Source organism: Dermochelys coriacea, chromosome 26 (genome assembly GCF_009764565.3).
Source record: "Dermochelys coriacea isolate rDerCor1 chromosome 26, rDerCor1.pri.v4, whole genome shotgun sequence".
In the NCBI taxonomy this organism is placed as follows: Eukaryota; Metazoa; Chordata; order Testudines; family Dermochelyidae; genus Dermochelys; species Dermochelys coriacea.
Window position 1 is genome coordinate 7333198 of NC_050093.1, and position 18163 is coordinate 7351360.

The following is an 18163-nucleotide window of genomic DNA, read 5'->3' on the forward strand; positions in this document are numbered from 1 at the left end:
CATTATCACTTAGACACATCCATTATCACCCAGAACAGCCTCTCTACTTTCTCCCTGCTTTCTTTTCTCACAGCCTTTCCATGTCTCTACAGAAGGTTATAAATTGTACTTTAAGGCCTCTTTACATTGGCAGCATGGAATAAAGGAACCATAGTGAAACTGAGAATGTATTTAAAAATAATAGAAGCATATATTGTTGGGTCTTTTGCCTTTATTTTAAATGTTTTTATGCCCATCTGTTTCTTCCCTAGAAGAGAAATATTTGTATTAAAAAATAGATGTTTGTGAAATGCCCTTCATCTTGACGATGTTAAGAGCTCATTTTTTGTAACTATAGCAGCTTACCAGCACTAGTCCACATTCAGGTGAGCATAAAATACATGTGTGTGCTTTAGATCAATGCAGTGTGTGTGTACACCACCTGCACTCCCTGCCTTTACATTAAGGGGTTACCACTTTGTATGGATTTTAAAGGGCAGAACTGCACGCAGCAGGGGCACCCGCACAAAAAAAGCCTAGAAAGCTATATATTCAGTCTGGATGGTGCATTGTTTAAATATTTTATTATTATTTATTATTAAAATTTTATTTGTTTAATTCATAAAGGAGCATCTGCATTTTTTGATGAAGATGCTGCAGTCGTCAGTCCTGCTGACTCTCTGCAGCCTGACTGAAGAGCATTTTAGGGCCATTGCTACAAAGGCAAAAATGGGACATGAAATTCACAGTTAGACTCTTATGCTGTTCCACTGGGGTTCGCAACAGTGAAAGCTGTAATGTAGACAGGGGTCAGGGGTCTTTGCTGCTGTTTAGCCCCTGCATTTACCCCTGCTCTGAGCCATGGTAAAACCCTCTGCATTGTCTACATGACAGCCTGCACCCATGGAACTGCACCCAGAGTGAATCACAGGTCTCATTCGTGCCAGAGTAGACAAGGGCCGATGTTTTCAAAAGTGAATAGCAATCGTGGGTGCCCAACATCAGACACTTTAAATGGGCCTGATTTTCAGAGGACAAGTGGCTCGGTGCTTTGAGAAAAATCAAGCCCCTGTAAGATGTCGCACGTTGGGTACCCAAAATCTCTAGCCACTTGCCAAAGCCTGTGGGCAGGGTTATAATTAAGGATAAGATGATGTCACTGAGGTCATGGAAGTCACGGATTCCATGATTTTCAGAGACCTCCATGATATTTTCAGCTTCAGGCCAGGGGCAGCAGGACCCCAAGAACTTTCAGCCACCTCGGCTGCGGCAGGGGGCCTGCAGTGCCAAGCCGCTGGGGCGCGGGCCTGTGGAGCTGTCAGCCACAATGACGGCAGGTGCTGGACCACCTCCTCCTGCCGCAGGGCTTGGGCTCTCATTCTCTTCCCCCCACCCACTAAGGCTTCAGTCATTCCCCCCCGTCTGCCTTCTCCCCATTATTTTTAGTAAAAGTCACAGACAGGTCACAGGCTTCCGTGAATTTTTGTTCATTGCCCACTACCTGTCTGTGACATTTACTAAAAAAAGACCGTGACAAACTCTTAAACTTAGTTATAATTAGGGTGACCAGATAGCAAGTGTGAAAAATCAGGATAGGGAGTGGGGGTAATAGGCGCCTATATAAGACAAAGCCCCGAATATCGGGACTGTCCCTATAAAATTGGGACACCTGGTCACCGTACTTATAATGTATGTTGTCTTGCTGGCCTGTTGTTATATGCCAGCCTCTCCACAAGAGACACATTTCTGTTTCAAGTAATCATCGGAAGTTCTGGCTTTAGCTGGAACAATCCTCTTGCCCATGTATTTTAATACAGCTTTCAGACTGATCAGTTTAAGTGTTCAATTACTTCTAAATTGCCCAGTCTGAACAAAATGTACGCACCATCCCTGGATTTTTCTTGTGAGGAGCACAATTACCTGTGTTGAATGGAAATAAAAGGAAACAACTCTGCAAGGGAAGAGTACTGTGAAAACAGAACAATCCCCAGGCAGTCTAATGAGGCTGAAATGAACAGAAATAAGACTTTGCTTCAATGGAATAAATGGCGATAGCACTGGCTGGAGCATGGAGAGAAGAGATGCAGTGTGGGCTTCAGGTCTCGAGCATTGGACAAGGATCCAGGAATGCTGATGCTCTCTCTGGCCCAGTCAAGTCATTTATCCTCTATAGACTTCAGTAGGCGTTTGCTCAAGAGCCCCCCATTTCTCTATTAGTAAAATGCAGAGGATAGTACTGACCCGTTTCAGAGGTGGGATTTTCAAAATCGCCTAAGTATCTTAGGAGCACAGATCCTATTCAAATATTTTATAGTAAACAACAAGATCTTAAACCAAATTTAAAATGCTGCCTTTAAAAAAAATAAAGGCCACCAGGTTTTGTAGTCCTGATGTGAGGAAAACAAGAGTCTGAAAAAGAGCCCACTGTTTCTCTGTAGGAAAAACAACATGCCCCTTGATGTCCAACTCCCTAAAACTGAATGGTGATATATGTAGGACCTGAGCCTGCAAGAACTTATGACCAAGCCTAGAGCTTACTACTGAGTGAAATACATCCTCTACAGAGACCTGTGTGCCATTTAAACCCTGGTTTGAGGACTAAGACCCAGAACTTCCAAGACATTGGATTTGAGTGAGAGTTAGGAACCTAAATACCTTGGAGGATCTGGGTTTAAGCTCCCAAACCTGCAAGTTGATCCATGTGAATAGACCCCTGGACCCACACTGAGCTCTGTTGAAGGGTCTGCCTGCAGGCCTTCTGTAGCCTTAGGATGGTTTGGATTAAGAAATAAGTAAAAGATAGGCTAATTTAGGCCCTTCACTTAAGTGTAGATGAGTACCGGAAGTTGCTAGTGTGAGAAAAGTCGAATATAAGTTGGAGACAGATTGTTATTGGAAAGTAAGAGCTAGGAAGGACATAACCCAGGCTTGTATTGTCATTATGTAACTGGTTTAAGAGCAAAGTTTATAAATGAGTATTTTTGAGAATTATGCGTGTTCTATTAAAACGCTATCTGTATTGACAGTATGAGAAGGACATTGGTGCAGATGTTTATTTAAATAATGTGTAAAAAGCCCATAAGAAGATGGTGGGAATATAATTATGGTAAGGAGCAGTTTAATTTTAATTAGTATTATAAGGCTTATAAAAGGAGTAATTTTGCTAAATTGCAGGAGCGCTCCCATTAACATTCAAAGGGTACCATTCAATTCCAGGATTATAGGGCTGTACTTCTCTGTTGTCAGTGGACTGATCACCCATTGACACACCATTTCATCTTTGAGTGAGAGTATAATTGTCGTATTGTGTAAGCAGCAATTACATGTCCGTTTGCTTAACGAATCATTTCTTCTTTTTAATAAAGTTTGGTTGTATCATCCGAAGTGTCACCAATGGGTCCTCTGCTAAATACATTTTCTCAGGACATAATTTGTAATGAAAGAGGTGCTGGGGCTCAAGCAATTTGTATACATTCATAACGATGCAGTAAGCCCAGAGATGCTGGGCTATAAAGTGCCAAGCCCAGGGATGCCAGGGCTCAGCCCTGGCACAAAGTAAGCACTACATTTTCTGTGACTAGCCTAGAGGCTCAAACCTGAAAATTAAGTTGGGTTTTATAGCGCCCTTACCCTTAACAACTTAATATTAATTGGGAACATTTCAACATCATGGTTACAAAAGGTTATACTACCTCATGGTCTCAAGTGGTGCCAGCCCTCTTCCTGTGTTTTGACTATTGGTACCTGAAAAACATGGAGTTGGGATAAGTGTTCAAACTAAAGGCTCCTGAGAACTCTGCAGCTCTATCAGTAAAGAGGATGTAGATCCCTTCTGACCCAACAAGAATTGGGAAGTAGTCATGGGTGACCTTGTCTGGATTCCGATGGATAACTAGAAAAGGAGTACTTGTGGCACCTTAGAGACTAACAAATTTATTTTAGTCTCTAAGGTGCCACAAGTACTCCTTTTCTTTTTGCAAATACAGACTAACACGGCCGCTACTCTGAAAGATGGATAACTGTGAATATCATGGAGGTGATAGCTCATTGAAAGCAATGGAATTTTTTCCATTGCTTTCAATGGGTTCGGGATTTCACCCTTGCTGGCTGTGCAAGCTAGCTGATCCTCCTGAGTCTGCAAAACAGAACTAGAAATTTCCTATCTCTTCAGGGAAGTTTCCAGTATCTCTAGGTTAGCTTCAGCATCACGAGAGGATGGACTTGTGCCTAGGAACTCAAGACATCTGGGTTCAGTTCCTGAATCTGCCACAGACTGTTTGTACGATGGTGGGAAAGTTTATTCTCTCTGTGCTTGACTTCCCCATCTGTGGCTGATCTGTGCCTCGTCTGTAGCAGAAACAGGAACTGAACCCCATGTCTTGAATGCTCATCCACTGCTTTAGCCACAAGTCCATCCTCTCTCAATGATAAAGCTAATTGATCAGATCATTTAAGAACTTTAACAAGGATTCCAGTCTAGAAATTTGAAAACATTTGACTGATCCAGACGTTCTTGATTTTCCTCATCCCTAGTTTATATCACCACCAAAATGACAAAGGAGCAGTATGAACAATGAGAACTGCCAGCTTCTTATTATCTCCATCAGACTGGAATATTTCATATTCCATCTTCAGATTCACTGATCTATTAAAGCAATTATAATCGGATTTTTTTGTAGCTTGTAATGAGAAATAAACTAAAACTCAAACAAATAAACTAGCTGATTTTCCCCACAAGTTTTTTCAAAGTCAGTAAAATGTCAGGAACACTTTTATATATAGCTCTAATTAAAGCTAACAACGAGGCAGAGAACATTAGAATCCAATAAACATATTGCACAAGAGTAAACAAATTATTTGTTGGAGTATCATGCAGTGAAATTATCAGCTCAGGAACCTTTAAGGCAATGATGTATTACCTAGAATGCAGAATAACAAAAACAGCAATTTCTCTGGGCTGGCTTGCTGCTAGAAAATCTATACTTTAATAAGACTGATGAGATGCTTCTTCATTCCTAAGCCTGAAGAGAACAGAGATGATGGCATAACTATGTTATCAAAATATGCAGCCGAGGGAAAGACATTTTTTGAGGAAACTCGTAGCCAACAAATCCTCAGCAATCAAATTGTGTTTGGGTTTATTTTATCTTGAGACACACTGAAAACATTAAATATTATGTTAATTGATGTGTTCATCTTGTTGAACTACATAGCTGCTCTAAAATGCAACAGTGTCTTCCATGTAAGCTGTGTTATCCCCTATCTCTGTATGATGCAGTCTAGGTATGCTATAGCAGAATCTGGTTCCTGACAGAGTAAAGTTACAGTCTTAAACTAGGATTAATAGAAAAAAAATGTCGCATTATCTCAGTTGAATAATTTGTATTAGCAGTGATAGGAAAGAGATAAAGATAGGGTATTTTCCAGGGAAATTCGTAGATTGTGATGTGTGCTATAAATCCAATAATCATATTTTAAGATTGTCTTCTTCCTAGAGCATGCACATTTCTTAATTAAATGGCTATTGTATACGCCTTTCTAGTAGATATAGCCATTGTCAGATTTTGTATCACTCACGTAGTTTTGGTCTTCCTATAGACAATTCAATTTCTAACTAAAGGTCCAGAAGCAAACAAAAGCAATCAAAGCCAAAACACAAGGCCATGTGCACTAGCCCGTTGTTGTGTGCATGGAAGTCTTAATGAGGTCAGCACAAGTTCTGCATAAGAAATGATGGCAGGATATGGCTCATAAAATTCTATTTGAACACACAGCACTAGCATTCTCTTAATGTATTGAATGCCACTTAAACACTGGAATGAACAATCACCGGGGAACGGATCCTTCAAACCCTCATTCACATGAGGCGAAATTCACCCCCTGTGTGTAGCACCAATGCACCCTTTGAAAGTGATGAATTTTACCTGTGAGCAGTTCTCATTCCTGAGTGCAACAACAACTCATTGCACTGATATAGCACTTTTTATCAGTGGACTTCAAATACAAATAGGGTAGGTATTATCTCCGTGTTTTACATATGGGGAAATGGAGGCACTGATAAACGAAATGGCTTGCCCAAGGTCACCCAGCAGGCCAATGACAGAACCCTGCCTCTTCTGAGTCCCATTCAGTGTACTGTCCTCTAGCCTACACTGCCTACTAATAAGGTTATAATAATAGAGTAGTTCTGCTGAAATAAGAACTGCTTATATGACTAAAGATTTGAAGATCAAGCCGGTGGCTAAAGACAAGACAATCAAGTTCAGTTGCATTGTGCTCCTCAGCAAACTTTCTTATAAATAATGCATACAACACCTAAGGAAGCTGCTCCTCAAGTAATTAAGTGTGACTACTGTAGTACGCAAGAGTTAGGTTCATCATGAAAGGTGCTTTTTTATTACAGTTGTGGCTTCCACTATCAAATCCATGACTGAGAGCCCTTCTCTTCTGATCAATCCACTTTAATTTTCTCCTGGAAATAAAAAAATAAGTGCCTTCACTTTTTTTTCTTTACTGAATATTGAAATGAATGTAATCCCAATCCCTCAAAGGTATTTAGGTGCTTAACGTCGATTGAAATCAATGGAAATTACATAGCGAAATACCTTTCAGTAGGGGTAGTCAACAGACAGAACACAGGCCAAATCTATATCACCAGAGGCTTTTGAACGGACCCCGTTATTATTTTTTCTGGAGTCTGGACCTTGACCAAGAAATTTGGACCTTGACAAAAAATAATTGAGAAGCCCTTTCAGAATCCGGGCCTTAGTGTCTGTGGAAAATGTTGGGATGATATCCCTGGAGAATGAAGTCACTGAATCATTGTAAAAGATACATCAGCAGGGCAAATTTCTGCTACAACAGACCCCGCCAACGTGTCTCAGTTCTGCTCTGGATCAGTCACCTCTGACATGCTGAAGGGTGTTTGGTCTCCAAGGACCACTCAGTCCTTGGCTGAGAGAGTTGATAAGTCATGATGAGGATGTTCATACCTCTGGGCAGATCAGAGTCTGATCCAGTTCTTCAACATGCTTTTAGAGTTACAATATTGTGCATGTGTATAGCTTTCTTTCATGCACAGAACTCAAAGAACTTTACACTGATGGGAAAGTATCATGGTCCCCATTTTACAGTAGGGAATCAGACACAAAGAAGTGAAGTGACTTGACCAAGGTCCCACACCAAGTCAGTGTCAGGAATTCAACCCAGGTCTCCATCGCTCTAACCATTGGAGGTCACTATCTCTCGTGACTGAAGGGTGGTAGGGACTAGGCTTTGGGACTGCTTGACAGGTTTCAATATTTATATGGAAGTATAAAGCAAATGAAAGAATAAGAATAAACCATGTTGTACCCAGGCCTCTACTGACTAAGTGCAGAGGGCACAAGGGACATAGTCACAATTCTTGTTCATTGTCACGACGTGTAAGGAATGAGAAAAATCACTAGTGCTCAGTGATTCCAACCTCCCAAAGTGTACTGTGGGCCCATATAGCAGAGGAAAGATTACATACCACACCCTACCAAAAGGTGTCTGGAAACTGGAGCCACACCCTTGGTACACTTGACTGCCCAAGCCACAATGCCTCCAAGAACTACCATGAGCTGTTTAAAGCCAAAAACTGGCCCAATGTGTTTTCAACAGTAGGCTAAATCTGCCCTCAGTAATTATCTATCTTGTATGTGCATCACTGCCCCCTACAGAATGGGCTCAGAACTGCTCAGTTTTGTGTCATTAGCCCTATATTACAAACAGTTACCAGCGATTCTCCATTAACTGAGGTAGTCAGTACCTAGGCTTTTGAAATACAGCATTGGAATTATTTTCATTAAGTTTTAAATAGTGACTGAGTGAAGCAAGCTTCCCATCGTATAACTGTCCCCAGATCTGTTACAGTACTGTGCCCTTTGGCTGAATAAATGTTGCCTATATAGTTTAACTGATGTTAGCAACTCTACGACTCCCACCACTGGATATTGACAAGATTCAGGCAGATTCCTCACTTGCCCACACCTCTTCCTATGAGACATAATTATGTTTTGCAGTTAGTGAGTCAGGCCTTTTAGTGGATGTAGGACAGGAGCAGTCAATCATGTGAGTGCCAAATTAGCAACGAGTAGGAGTGTACAGCAAATGGCTGGGATACATTGCAGTTGTAACAGGGAAAGAAGTACATATGATGACAAACTAGTGATCAAGATTAAAGAAAAAAAAAAGAAAAAGACCGACCCAAGAGGAAGTATTGTGATGTAATAAAGGAAGACATGTTAGCATGTGATGAGAGCATATGACATTGAACAGAGCATGATGGAGGGAGAGAACACAGAGCAGATGCTATTTGATGGTATTAACACCAGGAAGAAGAACTGAGAAGAGGGTTAGGCCCAATGTTGAACAATCACATGCATTGTGGGGGTACTACATCTCCTTCTGAAGTATGTCATTATCCACTGCTAGAGATAGGGTACGTCTGTTCTGGAAGCATTATGGCAATTCCACTCTAACAACGCCTTAGGGGTTTCAATAAGAGAATTTTTCTATGAGCTTACCACCAAAATAGCAATTTTTCACTTTTCTTTCTTTTAGACAAAGGGGAAATATATAGCACTCCCAAATCTGATTTCGTATGGTTAATGCTGGCGTAACTCCATTGACTTACCTGAGTTACTCCTCCTTTATGTGGGTGAGAGATCAGAATCAGACCTGAGTTGCATTTTGTGAATTGGTTCCTAGTTCCTTGGGATTTTAATTGTCCTTTTTCTAATCTCTTGACAAATCCCGAGGCTCTGACTTACACTGCCACTTAAGTCGATCTAACTTATGTCATTAGAGGGTGTGAAAAAGACACCCGCATGAGCGATGCAAGTTACAGTAACCTAAGTGCTGGCCACACCTCTCGCAGGGGTGGAGTAATTATGCCTCAAAGCAAACGCCCACTGACTTCCACTGCTATAGACAAACTGCGTGAGGAGCTCGGGTTTTGGCCAATCCCCAGACGACTTATGTGATCAATACCATTCTCTGCAGACCAAAAGGAAAACACATCAATGATTTCAAGGAGGGTTGCGCAGAGGAAAGCTCAAGCAACATCAAGGTCCTTTACAATCTCCCCTGCTATTCAAACTCTGAATAATGTAGAGGTTCAGGTTTGGCTTTATTAATACTAATGGTATTAATGGTATTTTTAGCAAGAGACAATATTTTTGCACAGAACTTCATAAACATGCTCAGTCATTTCCCCTCTCTGCACAACGCCTTCAATTAAATGAACCCAAACCACTTTGCAAGACGTGATTTTAAAAGACTTAAAACAAAATAACTAAAAATACAACCTCAGCTTTTTTTTTTTTTAAAGTGAAAAGTTTCAGCTGGATGTAACCAGGGACTGAAGTCCCTTATTTAACCACAAAACAGACTGGAGGGGTGAGTGCAAACTTCCATCCCATTGTACCTCAAACAGGTTCCAAAGAGAACATCTGTTACGTGAAGATTGCTCACTCTCCATATCCAGTCAACCCATTCCTGAGCCTCTCTGCTGAGATTACCACGTGGCAGGTGTCGTGTTGTAGGCAGACACCTAGAGCTTGTACGGCATTAGATTGTGAAATCTTCTTGTATGGAGTTAGATTGTGAATTCATTGACACATTTCACAGCAGCTGACAAGTGACAAAAGTTTCAGTGACTCCTGATATTAAGTGCCTCAATTTTGGAGTCCTCAGCTTCAGATACCTAGTAGAGTCCGGCAACGTTTTGTAGGAGTGATAACATGTGTAGGTGTCTTAGTCTTGGCACCCAGACACTGAATCATTCTCTTCCCCTCCTCCCATGCCCAGAGCTGTGTGCTGCCCCCTCATTCTATTATCCCCTTCCTCCCATGTCACTCCATTCCCCTCCTCCATGGGACTCCATCCAAGAGTTTTTCATTTTCCCCACACTCCCATCCCAGGGGCTCTCTACGCACCCCCACTCCATTCTTATTTCTTTTCTTTCTGTCTGGGAGCAAAGTTATTCCAGACATCAGGCTGGGAGGGTGAACAGACCAACAGAAATGCCATCAACTTGAGTGACAAGGTGGGTGAAGCAAAATCTGATTGGACCAACTTCTGTTGGTGAAAGAGAAGCTTTTAAGCTACAGAGAACTCTTCTTCAATTTGAGTGTAAGGCCTCACAAGTTTGGCCAATTGTCAATATTAGAGAATGAGCTGAAGTCAGGTAGGACATGATTATACTTTATGAGGCACAAAGAGGGGACAATTACAGTTACAGAATAGTCACCTTTGTCTGCTGTTGAGTGGAGAGGACATAGCACTGAAATAGCTCCAGTTAGCAACGAGCACATCACATCTATCGTGGGAGTCAGAATGTTACCCAAACACTGCATCTGCATTACACTAAAAAAAGATTTTCTTTCCTAAGATGTCGCCTGTTCAAGTATTAACCAAACCTAGCTCTGCTTAGCTTGGAAGATCTAAGAAGATCAAATCCAGAAGTTGCACAAAACTGTGCATGCCTCCTAAATATCAGCCTCTCTCTCTCTCTCTCTCTCTCTCAGGGTTTTTGGCTGTCACAGGTCATAGTATCCGATTGCTTTCCATGAGTGGAAACTTTATGGGTCCAATGTATAGGGCATTGGACTGAGTTCCATTGCCACCTTGGCCACTGACTGAATGGGCAAGTCACTTCACCTTCCATCCAACTCTGTTTCTCCATCTGTAAAGAGGTGACAATGACACTTTCCTTGTAAAGTGACAGGTTTCAGAGTGGTAGCGGTGTTAGTCTGTATCAGCAAAAACAACGATGAGTCCTTGTGGCACTTTAGAGACTAACAAATTTATTTGGGCATAAGCCCACGAAATCTTATGCCCAAATAAATTTGTTAGTCTCTAAGTTGCCACAAAGACTCCTCGTTGTTTTTCCTTGTAAAGTGTTTAGTGATCTGCGATAGAATGGCTAAGTAATAATAAATCACAGGGTCACCCTACATCAAACAGTGTGAACTCTAATGAAATAACAAACAAGTGCTCCTCAATCTGGATAGATTAAGACATCATCCCCTGTGAGCTATCACAGGCAGCATTTGAAATAACAGTGTAGAGTATTATTATTAAAGTTTACAGACAGTGTAATCTGGAGTTCCCTCAGTTGCATTAATTTGACTATTAATTCACAAGGAGATATGTAAATGTTAACCTGAGAATATGCAGGTTACCAAAAATGCAGCATTGCAGCATCACAACATTTGCAGTATCAGTCTTGCAATGAATGCAGCACTGTAGCGGATAATTTGCATCCCTGCATCTTTTACATCTGCTTTTGCTCTTCAGCTCATTACCACCCTCACCTTTCGTGGGAGATGAGAGAAGAAAATCTGAGGCAAGAATATGCTGATAATGAGGAACTCAAAGACGTACAAAGCACAAACACCAGAGCCTGAAAATGACAACAATCTACAGGACCCTAATGAATATAATTGTTCCAAAGAATACACAATACCATTTTATATTGGCAGATTTAGAAAAACCCTCTGACAACCCTTTTCCATTTCCAATGAAAAACTGAGCTCCTGTTTTATCTCAGACACATTAGTCAGTGTTATGTCAGATCCAGAGCGACTCATGAAAGTCACTGATTAAAGAAAGAAGAAAAGATTTATTTTGATTGTTTCATTTCTAAATCATCTAATGTAATTATTTCAAATTAGCAAGGGCAGCTCACTATAAATAGTCCTTTTCCACATGTATTTATTTAGAGTGTGTTACACTAGTCTCTGCAGACACTCTGTACATTCTAGCTCCTTAGCTGGGGAGACTTTTAGCTCTTCTTTAACAAAATCATCTAAGAGATATTTTGACAATAAAATTAGCTGGCAAAATGTACTGCCAGAAGTATTGATTTTCTTCTCTGAATGTCTGTATTATTCAATTTCTTGATTTATTGCTCTCCTGCTATTAACTTGGAGTTATTTCTATTGAGGATTCACAATTGGTGTTATAGCACTGGCTCTGAGTCAATGTGTACTTGCAACATGTAATTCAGAATTCTGAATACAGTAAAAAGAAAAGGAGGACTTGGGGCACCTTAGAGACTAACAAATTTATTTGAGCATAAGCTTTCGTGAGCTACAGCTCACTTCATCGGATGCATTCAGTAGCTCACGAAAGCTTATGCTCAAATAAATTTGTTAGTCTCTAAGGTGCCCCAAGTCCTCCTTTTCTTTTTGCGAATACAGACTAACATGGCTGCTACTCTGAATACAGTAAAAAATTCAGTTTTAGGAAGATTTGGGGTATTGTACAAAGCACTCGCAGTCCCGGAGTTACTTCTCTGATTGAAACAAGTCATATTTTGATACCCACCGTTCACATCAGCGTCCAGTCAGACAGCGGGCATATTAGCAGATATTTCAAATTTTTATGGAAAAATTGAGGAAGTTTTGTTTGTGTCATGGCCAGAGTTCTGAACAGAGGTGGTCAAAAATGCAGCAAAATACTTAATGAGCACGGCCCACACCCTAACAATACCCAACTTCCATTGAAACCAATGGGAGTTAAGCACCTAGATACCTTTGAGGATCTGGGCCCACGTGCCTAGCTGTAAGCATGTGAGCAGTCTCAGTGAAGTCAATGCAGTTTACATGCGTAAGGTGAGGCACACCTTTCAGTATCTTGCCGAATCTGGAACATGAGTGACAAGACGAGAATCCCGCTGAGTTCTTGGGAACCAGCTGGAATTGGTCTCACGGGAACCTCAACACTATTCAATCCATGCATTGGACAGCAGTTTATCCCTCTTCAGACAAATTCTTCGGGAAATATTGGGATAATTTACCTGGTGCAACTCAGTTGCAGTTATGCCAGGGATGAGTTGGTCACATTTGTCAATGATACGCTACTCCTCAACCTCCAACCTCTCCATCTGTGTATTGGATTAAGGCCCTTATGCCATTTCGCACTGGACAGTTTATCAGGTGGTCCAAACTCAGGAACACTTGCCGGACCTAAGTCCTTGAGCAGTAAGTCACAACCCATTTGTAAGAAATAAGGTGGCCAAAAATGAATCCTGGGATTTTCAAAGGAATCTCATGAAGAAAGGTGCCCTAATCCCATTGGGAAATTCAATGAGAGTCAGGCAGCTAACTCCCTTCGGCTACTTTGGAAGCCTCAACCTAGGTGATAAGACGATATCAAGGGGTTCTCGGTTGCTATTAAGAAGAGACAACAAAAATTTTATGCAAGATAAGCCTCTTGAAGAGGCCATCACCATGTTTTAATGCTTACTAGATTCTTTCAGTTACAATCAAGGGTTCTCACCTAAAAACATCTTCAACTATGCTGCTGAGTGTATCAACACTAACAATAGGTTTCAGAGTAGCAGCCGTGTTAGTCTGTATTCGCAAAAAGAAAAGGAGTACTTGTGGCACCTTAGAGACTAACAAATTTATTAGAGCATAAGCTTTCGTGAGCTACAGCTCACTTCATCGGAGTGAGCTGTAGCTCACGAAAGCTTATGCTCTAATAAATTTGTTAGTCTCTAAGGTGCCACAAGTACTCCTTTTCTTTTAACACTAACAATAGAGTCTGCCTTGAAAGAAGAATATGCATGCATCAGTCTAAGAGATACCTCAGCCACATAGAGTTCTCAAAAGACTTCTGCAAGGTAGGTACTGCCTTTAGCTCCAGTTATAAAAAAGGAGTCATGACAGTTAATGCAGAACCATTGCTGAGCTTCAGACTTCCATTGGCTTTCCCTCTGCAAATCAAAGACATCCACTAGAAGTGCAATTAACCTAGATCCAAATTAGACTAGCAGGGGGGGATTCCTTCTTTGCATCAGTCTCTTGTTTAAGAAATGGAATCATCCATATGTAAGTGCACACGTTTCCCCCCTTCGCCCCTGACAAAGGCAAGTCAATAAAAAAAGCAAACACTGCAAAGAACAGGCATGTTACTTTTTCAATGGCACTTATGTAAAGCTGAGAGTAAAAGTTTGGTGTCAGTGAGCAGATGAGTTAAAGACAAGTGCAAACATAGGAGCAGATCCTAAAACTTAATTTCAGTTATCAAGTATGACCTCGTAATGTGTTTGTAGAATTGGGACAATTATCATTGTTAATCCTCAGATTATGAGCTATATCCTCAGCAGGAGTAAATCAAAGTATCTCCCCTGCAGTAAAGAGGGCTGGTGTAAATCAGCATTACTATGGATTTGCCAAAGAGCTCAGCATGCCTAAATGGAAGCAGAGATCTTTGGAAAATTTAGTCCCAAGTATGCATGCTGAGCACTTAAAAATATAGTCTAATGGTCCTGAGCCCCACTCCATGGATCTATGTTCAGTTCCTGGCTTTACTAAAGACTGTGTGACCTTAGGAAAGTCACTTAATCTCTCTTAATGCCGTATCTGAAAAAAATGGTGACCACAATATATCTTCTTTGTCTATTTTGACTGTAATGTTTTCAGAGCAGGACTTTTCATAGTGTATAGTCATTGTCTTCCACAGTGGGATCCCGATCTCCATTGGCACCTCTAAGTGCTAGCACACGGTATAACTAATAATAATTGAAGTCAATGGCAACCTGTCTTTGATGTCAGCAGTCCGCTCTGCAGCCTTGAAATCATTGTTCTTCATTTTGTCCGAGAATTTGTCCTTCCAGGAATAACTTCACAGCGCGGCAGCATGAGGAGTACACAGCACTGGCAAGAAGAGCGGCCATACTGAGTATGTATTGTAGCCACGTTTCAAAACTATGTTTTTAGTTCAAGGAGGTTCAAAAGCCATCAAAGCCGCTATCAAAACTAGAAGGAAAGACAAGCTATTTTGGGCTGCTTTGGCACTAAAAAAAGATGACTTTCCCCAACTTGTGCTACTTTCCGTATGCCAACTTTCGGCCCTGTTCAACTGAAAACAGATAGCACACCCAGGAAATATGACCACTGACCCTTAAACATGATGCTATAATTTGGAAGCACAAAGGCAACAAAGAGGTGATTTTTCTTCACTTCCCAGCTACACCATTTAGATTTAGGGCAGGCATGATTTTTTTCCCTTTAGGATGTGGCTCAGCTGCAGAGACCTGACCCCTTGCATTGTTTATCTTGCTGTATGACTCACAAGGACAATTGACCAGCCCCTCTGAATGCAATGTGGGTAATTGAATAAGCTCTAAAGCAGCAGAATTCTCCACTAGGGACCAAACAATTCTAATTCAACCATTTCCTAACTATTGATCTGTGATCCCATGACCCTTCTGTGCCTTCTCTTCCATCCCTCTACTCCTATCATTCATTGTTATGAATGCAGATGACCGGTTATTGCATACTGCACTGCATTTTCTTTCCAGTTTACCATTTCTAACAGCATTATTACTTTCAGCATATGTTGCAGGTGAATTCAGTGTCCAGTACAGCAAAGGACAAGAAGCACTGATTTGAATTATGTCTACAAAGGCCAGGTTATATGCAAGTTTCTGCCATTGTACCTCAATCTTGATTTCCAGCACCTAGTGTTCTCTTGTCCCAGACATCCTCCTCCTTGCAGCAACCCTACCGTCTACTCCCGGGCACACACACACATTTCTAGTTCTGGGCCACACACACACCTCTCTGACCATACTACTCCAGCTTCATCCACACATCAGTCCAATCCTAGACCTACAAGCTCTGCTGGCACATCTTCGCTCTAACATGAAGCACCCCTTGCCTTTCCAGCCCTGAGTTTTTGCATGAGCAGTTGCTTTCAGTTCTGCCAGATAGCATGATGGGTTTTTTGATATGCACACATTTCCACTAGGACCATAACACCTTCCATTCTCACTCGCCCTAGTGACTTAGTCAGTATTTGGACCTAGCTTTCCAAATTGGCAAAAAAACTAGAGAGTTAATGCTATCAAAAACTTGAGTAACACAGGATGGTGTTTAAGAGGACACTATTACTGTGGAGTTCAGTGATGATCTGGATTAAATAGAGCATTTTTAACACGAAGGCACTCACAAGAGTAGCCGCAGTTGAAGATCTTGCAGCCATTTCATTGCAACCCCATATTTTCAGGCGTTTCTTGTTTACTTCCTAAGGACCTGATTCTCATTTACACAAAGGTCAATTTACACCACTGACAGTGAAACGGGGCTTTTGAGCCTGACTTCCAGTTGCACTAAAGCCTCTTTACACAGTCAGAGTGGTGTAAACTGACCTTTGCATAAATGAGAATTGGGCTCAAATTTTCAGGCTAGGAGCATTTTTTTAATTCAGGGAATGAAAGTTTGCTGCCTTTCTGTTTTAACACAGAGATTATTTAATATTTTGTTCTTTTATAGCACACTTGATCCAGGGATTTCAATGTGCTTTGGCAACGTGAATGAAGATTCACAATCCCTCTTTAATGTAGATATGCACTGTTATGACTATATTCTCTCTCTTCTAAGCATTTAGGACCTGCCTGATACAAAGCCCATTCAGTCTTCCACTGACTTCAATAGTCTTTGGTCAGGCTCTTAAATACTACTCTGATTTGTACTATAGAAAACCTTAAGAAGGTGTAGAAGAGTTAACTCACCACGGACACACCACCTCGTGGCAAGGTATGACATGGCGCTCTTTCCCTCCCTAGCACCCCACTGATTGTCGCTCCAGTCCCACCGGGGTCCACCTCTTCTCATAGTTCAGCCTTCAGGCAGCTCACTTTAAAATCTCTTCCCTTCCAAAGGGAAACCAAAGGGTCCACTATGTTAGACTCAAGCCCACAGCTCTTCACCCCCTACCCAGGTCCCACAGAGTGTCCTGGGACACTGCACCGGTGTTCGTTCATGTTCTCTTTCTCTCTCTCTCTCTCTCTCTCCCAAGACCTTTTCCCCTACCTGCACAGCTCCACTCTCAATAGTCCTTCTCCTGCCTGGCTTAAGGGTGTTTTTGCACTACCTTTTCTGGTGGATCATTAGGGGAACCCTCATTCCCTGACCCTCTCATCCCTGGAACAAATAGTCACAGTCTGTTCCATCAAACCCCCTTCCTGATGCTTTCCTTGACTCCTCCTAACTTGACTTTCCTTCTGCCCTTTCCCACAGCCCATCCCCGTATTTACTATACATCTTCTCTCTAGGCCCTTCCTTCATTCTGTGACAAGAAGACAGACACTATAGAATTCTTCCCTGTCTCATCTGGGCTTCCTCCCTTTATAAGCTTGCCCCCCTGCAGGACTTCATCTTCAATTGGGCCTGGCCCACCTTCCAGATGCCCTAATTGAGCTCTCTAGCCCTAGTTAACCCTTTTGGTGCCAGGGTAGGGTATATTACCCATCACAATTATTAGAGATAAAATTCATTCCATCAACTAGTAAATCGAGGCACAGAGAGATTAAAGAGACTTATTAGGACTTGAATCCTGAAGTTCTGTCCAACAATCCCCTGCACTAGACGATGCTTGGTTAATGGCTGTGTTTTAAGTCTGCAAACCAATATATAGCCCAATTTTCCCCCAGGTGAGTGGTCCCATTGACTATGTATGTGAAATGAGACTATTCTCTTGAGTATTGGTGTGTGGGGTTTGGCTCATTACTGACATAATAATTTTAGGCATTTTTTCTTTTTTGCTTCTTAAAATATAGCTCATTAGACTGATTTCCAAAGCCCATTAAGGCAATGAAAAGACTCCCACTGACTTCAGCGAGTATCAGATCAGGCCTTTTATTTCTATAGCTGGATGAAAAGAAAAGGACTGGTATTAAATGCAGTTTCTGTGCGGACATGTGCTGTGACTGCTTTTCAGATTGCAATTTCATTGCATATTTGGAGCTCAATTGTCAAAGAATACACTTTAAGTGCTCAGTGGGGCTCAGTTCAGTAACTATTTCCAGTATATGAGCATGGAGAGAGGGAGATTTCCTCAAATGCAAGAAGAACCTATCATAGTGAACCTGCCATGAAGAACCTACCATAGTGCACTTGTAGATAACATGAGCAATCTGCATCATGTCAAGTATCAGAGGGGTAGCCCTGTTAGTCTGGATCTGTAAAAGCGGCAAAGAGTCCTTTGGCACCTTACAGACTAACAGACATATTGGAGCATAAGCTTTCGTGGGTGAAGATTCACTTCGTCAGATGCGTCCGATGAAGTGGGTATTTACCCATGAAAGCTTATGCTCCAATACGTCAGTTAGTCTATAAGGTGCCACAGGACTCTGCTGCTTAAT